The 7,801-nt window shown below is 44.4% G+C and overlaps 1 pseudogene; it reads right to left on the bottom strand.

Annotated features, from left to right (window-relative positions):
* Positions 1 to 480: 480 nt before the first annotated feature.
* On the bottom strand, positions 481 to 7,421 carry LOC127907413 (DNA-directed RNA polymerase subunit beta''-like; annotated as a pseudogene).
* Positions 7,422 to 7,801: the final 380 nt, after the last annotated feature.

Genomic DNA, 7,801 nt, shown 5'->3' with positions numbered 1-7,801 from the left:
TCGTTTGAAACATGGACGTTTTACTTCGTATTATGAGGTATGTCTTTGCCTTCTTGCCTTAGTCTATAGCCTCAATACCACCATAGAAACGTGTCAGTAATTATTTTGTTTTATAAAGACTTCCTCATGTTATCTCTCCTGTTCTATTGGTTTTCTCAAATCAACTTTTCTTTTAATTGTCTTGCAGCCAAAGACATTATTATCCTAGTCAAATTATCCACCCGTGATAGTTGTTGCATCAATGTGCGGTGTGCACATTTTAGAACGGTGTTTTTTCCGCTCACTGCATCTTGGAACATTTGCGCGTAGAACTACTTCCGTGTGCATATTACTGCGCTTTAAAATGAGAAGAAAAAATAGATTGTCAACGTTTTAAGCGACACATTCTGATCTGTTACACAATGTCCCGTGTGTATCAAGAATGGCCCACCACCCAAAGGACATCCAGCCAACTTGAAACAATTGTGGGAAGCATTGAAGTCAACATGGGGCCAGCTTCCCTGTGGAACGCGTTCCCGACACCTTGTAGAGTTCATGCCCCGAGGAATTCAGGGCTGTTCTGAGGGGCAAAAGGTGCAACTCAATATTAGGATAGTGTTCTTAATGTTTGGTATACTCTTGTGTATATAAACAGAAACTTGATTTACTCACAGTGACATAACTGCCAGATGAATGTAAGGCCATCTGAATGACTCTCATGTGGTTTCATCCATTATTTTATACACAAATCAAATCAAATGATATTGGTCACATACACATATTTAGCAGATGTTATTGCGGGGTGTAGAGAAATGCGTATGTTCCTAGCTCCAACAGTGCAGTAGTATCTAACAATTCACAACAATACACTAATCTAAAAGTGAAAGAATGGAATGAATAAATATATAAATATATATATTAGACTCAACAATGTCGGAGTGGCATTGACTAAAATACAGGTGAATAGAATACAGTATGTACACATGAGATGAGTAAAACAGTATGTAAACATGATTAAAGTGACTAGTTAGTAAATCCAGTAGAATAGAATACAGTATATACATATGAGATGAGTACAGCAGTATGTAAACATTATTAAAGTGACTAGTTAGTAAATACAGTAGAATAGAATACAGTATATACACATGAGATGGGTAAAACAGTATGTAAACGTTATTAAAGTGACTATTTAGTAAATACAGTAGAATACAGTATGTACATATGACATGAGGAAAGCAGTATGTAAACGTGATTTAAACATGGGACGACAGTGACGAGTGTTCCATTATTAAAGTGGGCAGTGATTCCAAGTCTATGTATATGAGGCAGCAGCCTCTAAGGTGCAGGGTTGCGTAACTGGGTGGAAGCTGGCTAGTGATGGCTATTTAACATTCTGATGGCCATAAAGATAGAAGCTATTTTTCAGTCCCTCTGTCCCTGCTTTGATGCACCTGTATTGACCTCGCCTTCTGGATGATAGCGGGGTGGACAGGCCGCGGCTCGGTTGGTTGATGTCCTTGATGATCTGGCCTTCCTGTGACATCGGGTGGTGTAGGTGTCCTGGAGGGCAGGTAGTTTGCCCCACAGCACCAACAGATCTGGGACCAGGCTATTAGCTAGACAGCACCAACAGATCTAGGACCAGGCTATTGGCTAGACAGCACCAACAGATCTAGAACCAGGCTATTAGCTAGACAGCACCAACAGATCTAGGACCAGGCTATTGGCTAGACAGCACCAACAGATCTAGAACCAGGCTATTGGCTAGACAGCACCAACAGATCTAGAACCAGGCTATTGGCTAGACAGCACCAACAGATCTAGGACCAGGCTATTGGCTAGACAGCACCAACAGATCTAGGACCAGGCTATTAGCTAGACAGCACCAACAGATCTAGAACCAGGCTATTGGCTAGACAGCACCAACAGATCTAGGACCAGGCTATTAGCTAGACAGCACCAACAGATCTAGGACCAGGCTATTGGCTAGACAGCGCCAACAGATCTAGGACCAGGCTATTGGCTAGACAGCACCAACAGATCTAGGACCAGGCTATTGGCTAGACAGCGCCAACAGATCTAGGACCAGGCTATTGGCTAGACAGCACCAACAGATCTAGGACCAGGCTATTGGCTCGACAGCGCCAACAGATTTAGGACCAGGCTATTGGCTAGACAGCACCAACAGATCTAGGACCAGGCTATTGGCTAGACAGAGCCAACAGATCTAGGACCAAGCTATTGGCTAGACAGCACCAACAGATCTAGGACCAGGCTATTGGCTAGACAGCACCAACAGATCTAGGACCAGGCTATTGGCTAGACAGAGCCAACAGATCTAGGACCACACTATTGGCTAGACAGCACCGACAGATCTAGGACCAAGCTATTGGCTAGACAGCACCAACAGATCTAGGACCAGGCTATTGGCTAGACAGCGCCAACAGATTTAGGACCAGGCTATTGGCTAGACAGCACCAACAGATCTGGGCCCAGGTTAGAGAACTTGCAGCTCACACAGAGGAACTGTGTCCTAATGAGGGTGCATTCGACCGCAGCATAACTCCTATAATGACTTAATCAGAGTCTCGAGCTCCTTCCTTAGATAACGCTGAATTCCTGCCCCACCCTCCTATTCAATGCTATTGCTGTGAGCCAGAGGAGAGGCGGAAATAAGCTGGAAACAGGAACTTTTCTCCTGGCCGTAACTCGGGAAACTGACCTCTGTTTTTACTGAATATGTCTGTATATCATCAAATCAAGCTTTATTTATACAGCACATTTTAAACATGAATGCAGAAATATTTAGTACACCACCGACATAAGAGGATAAAAAGAAGAAAGAAAGACAAAAAAAACTGACTGACGAAAAAGCACCTTCAGGAAAAGCACCTTTAGGAAAAGCACCTTTAGGAAAAGCACCTTCAGGTAAAGGTAAAGCACCTTCAGGTAAAGCACCTTCAGGAAAAGGTAAAGCACCTTCAGGAAAAGGTAAAGCACCTTCAGGTAAAGCACCTTCAGGTAAAGCACCTTCAGGTAAAGGTAAAGCACCTTCAGGTAAAGCACCTTCAGGTAAAGGTAAAGCACCTTCAGGTAAAGGTAAAGCACCTTCAGGTAAAGGAAAACCACCTTCAGGAAAAGTTAAAGCACCTTCAGGAAAAGGTAAAGCACCTTCAGGTAAAGCACCTTCAGGAAAAGGTAAAGCACCTTTAGGAAAAGCACCTTCAGGAAAAGCACCTTTAGGAAAAGCACCTTCAGGTAAAGGTAAAGCACCTTCAGGTAAAGCACCTTCAGGAAAAGGTAAAGCACCTTCAGGAAAAGGTAAAGCACCTTCAGGTAAAGCACCTTCAGGTAAAGGTAAAGCACCTTCAGGTAAAGCACCTTCAGGTAAAGGTAAAGCACCTTCAGGTAAAGGTAAAGCACCTTCAGGTAAAGGAAAACCACCTTCAGGAAAAGTTAAAGCACCTTCAGGAAAAGGTAAAGCACCTTCAGGTAAAGCACCTTCAGGAAAAGGTAAAGCACCTTCAGGAAAAGGTAAAGCAGGTAAAGCACCTTCAGGTAAAGGTAAAGGACCTTCAGGAAAAGGTAAAGTACCTTCAGGTAAAGCACCTTCAGGAAAAGGTAAAGCACCTTCAGGTAAAGCACCTTCAAAGCACCTTCAGGAAAAGGTAAAGCACCTTCAGGAAAAGGTAAAGCACCTTCAGGTAAAGCACCTTCAGGTAAAGGTAAAGCACCTTCAGGAAAAGGTAAAGCACCTTCAGGAAAAGGTAAAGCACCTTCAGGTAAAGCACCTTCAGGTAAAGGTAAAGCACCTTCAGGAAAAGGTAAAGCACCTTCAGGAAAAGGTAAAGCACCTTCAGGTAAAGCACCTTCAGGTAAAGCACCTTCAGGTAAAGGTAAAGCACCTTCAGGAAAAGGTAAAGCACCTTCAGGTAAAGGTAAAGCACCTTCAGGTAAAGCACCTTCAGGTAAAGCACCTTCAGGTAAAGCACCTTCAGGAAAAGGTAAAGCACCTTCAGGTAAAGCACCTTCAGGAAAAGGTAAAGCACCTTCAGGTAAAGGAAAAGCACCTTCAGGTAAAGCACCTTCAGGTAAAGGTAAAGCACCTTCAGGTAAAGGTAAAGCACCTTCAGGAAAAGGTCCCTTTAAATATGTCCACAGTTTCGGTCCTCCTCAGGTTCTCTGGCAGGATATTCCAGAGGCTGGGGGCATAGTAACTAGAGGCTGGGGGCATAGTAACTAAAGGCTGGGGGACATAGTAACTAGAGGCTGGGGACATAGTAACTAAAGGCTGGGGGCATAGTAACTAAAGGCTGGGGACATAGTAACTTTTTGATTTGATGATATACAGACATATTCAGTAAAAACAGAGGTCAGTTTCCCGAGTTACGGCCAGGAGAAAAGTTCCTGTTTCCAGCTTATTTCCGCCTCCCTCTGGCTCACAGCAATAGCATTGAATAGGAGGGTGGGGCAGGAATTCAGCGTTATCTAAGGAAGGAGCTCGAGACTCTGATTAAGTCATTATAGGAGTTATGCTGCGGTCGAATGCACCCTCATTAGGACACAGTTCCTCTGTGTGAGCTGCAAGTTCTCTAACCTGGGCCCAGATCTGTTGGTGCTGTCTAGCCAATAGCCTGGTCCTAAATCTGTTGGCGCTGTCTAGCCAATAGCCTGGTCCTAGATCTGTTGGTGCTGTCTAGCTAATAGCCTGGTCCTAGATCTGTTGGTGCTGTCTAGCCAATAGCCTGGTTCTAGATCTGTTGGTGCTGTCTAGCTAATAGCCTGGTCCTAGATCTGTTGGTGCTGTCTAGCCAATAGCCTGGTCCTAGATCTGTTGGTGCTGTCTAGCCAATAGCCTGGTCCCAGATCTGTTGGTGCTGTCTAGCCAATAGCCTGGTTCTAGATCTGTTGGTGCTGTCTAGCCAATAGCCTGGTTCTAGATCTGTTGGTGCTGTCTAGCCAATAGCCTGGTCCCAGATCTGTTGGTGCTGTCTAGCCAATAGCCTGGTCCCAGATCTGTTGGTGCTGTGGGGCAAACTACCTGCCCTCCAGGACACCTACACCACCCGATGTCACAGGAAGGCCAAATCATCAAGGACATCAACCAACCGAGCCACGGCCTGTTCACCCAGCTATCATCCAGAAGGCGAGGTCAATACAGGTGCATCAAAGCAGGGACAGAGGGACTGAAAAATAGCTTCTATCTTTATGGCCATCAGAATGTTAAATAGCCATCACTAGCCAGCTTCCACCCAGTTACGCAACCCTGCACCTTAGAGGCTGCTGCCTCATATACATAGACTTGGAATCACTGCCCACTTTAATAATGGAACACTCGTCCCTGTCGTCCCATGTTTAAATCACGTTTACATACTGCTTTCCTCATGTCATATGTACATACTGTATTCTACTGTATTTACTAACTAGTCACTGTAATAACGTTTACATACTGCTTTCCTCATCTCATATGTACATACTGTATTCTACTGTATTTACTAACTAGTCACTTTAATAACGTTTACATACTGTTTTACCCATCTCATGTGTATATACTGTATTCTACTGTATTTACTAACTAGTCACTTTAATAACGTTTACATACTGTTTTACCCATCTCATATGTATATACTGTATTCTATTCTACTGTATTTACTAACTAGTCACTTTAATCATGTTTACATACTGTTTTACTCATCTCATGTGTACATACTGTATTCTATTCACCTGTATTTTAGTCAATGCCACTCCGACATTGTTCAGTCTAATATATATATTTATATATTTATTCATTCCATTCTTTCACTTTTAGATTAGTGTATTGTTGTGAATTGTTAGATACTACTGCACTGTTGGAGCTAGGAACATACGCATTTCTCTACACCCCGCAATAACATCTGCTAAATATGTGTATGTGACCAATATAATTTGATTTGATTTGTGTATAAAATAATGGATGAAACCACATGAGAGTCATTCAGATGCCTTACATTCATCTGGCAGTTATGTCACTGTGAGTAAATCAAGTTTCTGTTTATATACACAAGAGTATACCAAACATTAAGAACACTATCCTAATATTGAGTTGCACCTTTTGCCCCTCAGAACAGCCCTGAATTCCTCGGGGCATGAACTCTACAAGGTGTCGGAAAGCTAAAGCACCTTCAGGAAAAGGTAAAGCACCTTCAGGTAAAGCACCTTCAGGTAAAGCACCTTCAGGTAAAGGTAAAGCACCTTCAGGAAAAGGTAAAGCACCTTCAGGTAAAGGTAAAGCACCTTCAGGTAAAGCACCTTCAGGTAAAGCACCTTCAGGTAAAGCACCTTCAGGTAAAGCACCTTCAGGAAAAGGTAAAGCACCTTCAGGTAAAGGAAAAGCACCTTCAGGTAAAGCACCTTCAGGTAAAGGTAAAGCACCTTCAGGTAAAGGTAAAGCACCTTCAGGAAAAGGTCCCTTTTAAATATGTCCACAGTTTCGGTCCTCCTCAGGTTCTCTGGCAGGATATTCCAGAGGCTGGGGGCATAGTAACTAGAGGCTGGGGGCATAGTAACTAAAGGCTGGGGGACATAGTAACTAGAGGCTGGGGACATAGTAACTAAAGGCTGGGGGCATAGTAACTAAAGGCTGGGGACATAGTAACTAAAGGTTGGGGGCATAGTAACTAAAGGCTGGGGACATAGTAACTAAAGGCTGGGGGAATAGTAACTAAAGGCTGGGGGACATAGTAACTAAAGGCTGGGGACATAGTAACTAAAGGTTGGGGGCATAGTAACTAAAGGCTGGGGGCATAATAACTAAAGGCTGGGGGCATAATAACTAAAGGCTGGGGGCATAGTAACTAGAGGCTGGGGGCATAGTAACTAAAGGCTGGGGGCATAGTAACTAAAGGCTGGGGGCATAGTAACTAAAGGCTGGGGGCATAGTAACTAAAGGCTGGGGGCATAGTAACTAAAGGCTGGGGACATAGTAACTAAAGGCTGGGGACATAGTAACTAGAGGCTGGGGGCATAGTAACTAGAGGCTGGGGGCATAGTAACTAGAGGCTGGGGGCATAGTAACTAAAGACTGAGGACATAATAACTAAAGGCTGTCTCTCCATGCCTCTTGGTCCCAGACTGGGGGCATAATAACTAAAGGCTGCCTCTCCATGCCTCTTGGTCCCAGACTGGGGACATAATAACTAAAGGCTGTCTCTCCATGCCTCCTGGTCCCAGGCTGGGAACATAATAACTAAAGGCTGCCTCTCCATGCCTCTTGGTCCCAGACTGGGGACATAATAACTAAAGGCTGTCTCTCCATGCCTCTTGGTCCCAGACTGGGGGCATATATAACTAATATATGCCATTTCCATGCGCTTTGGTCCCAAGCGACTTACAGTCATGTGTGCATACATTCCATGCCTCCTGGTCCTGGGCTCGGGACCCACTACCCTGGCGCCAAGCGCCATGCCTACCAACTGGCCCAGAAGGACATAATAACTAAAGGCTGTCTCTCCATGCCTCCTGGTCCCAGGCTGGGGACATAATAACTAAAGGCTGCCTCTCCATGCCTCTTGGTCCCAGGCTGGGGGCATAATAACTAAAGGCTGCCTCTCCATGCCTCCTGGTCCCAGGCTGGGGACATAATAACTAAAGGCTGCCTCTCCATGCCTCCTGGTCCAAGACTTCAGGATAGTTAAGAGGCCAGAGGACCTGAGGGACATACTGGGTACATCACTTAAAAACATGTCTGACATGTATTGGGTTGCACAATTGTGGATTGATTTAAAAACCAATAAAATAATCTTAAAATGAATTCCAAAACTCACAGGCAGCCAGCGCAGAGACC

The sequence above is a fragment of the Oncorhynchus keta genome, chromosome 14, assembly GCF_023373465.1.
Source record: "Oncorhynchus keta strain PuntledgeMale-10-30-2019 chromosome 14, Oket_V2, whole genome shotgun sequence".
Lineage (NCBI taxonomy): Eukaryota > Metazoa > Chordata > Actinopteri > Salmoniformes > Salmonidae > Oncorhynchus > Oncorhynchus keta.
Note: the sequence above shows the minus strand (reverse complement) of the source record. Positions and strands in the feature narration are given on the sequence as shown.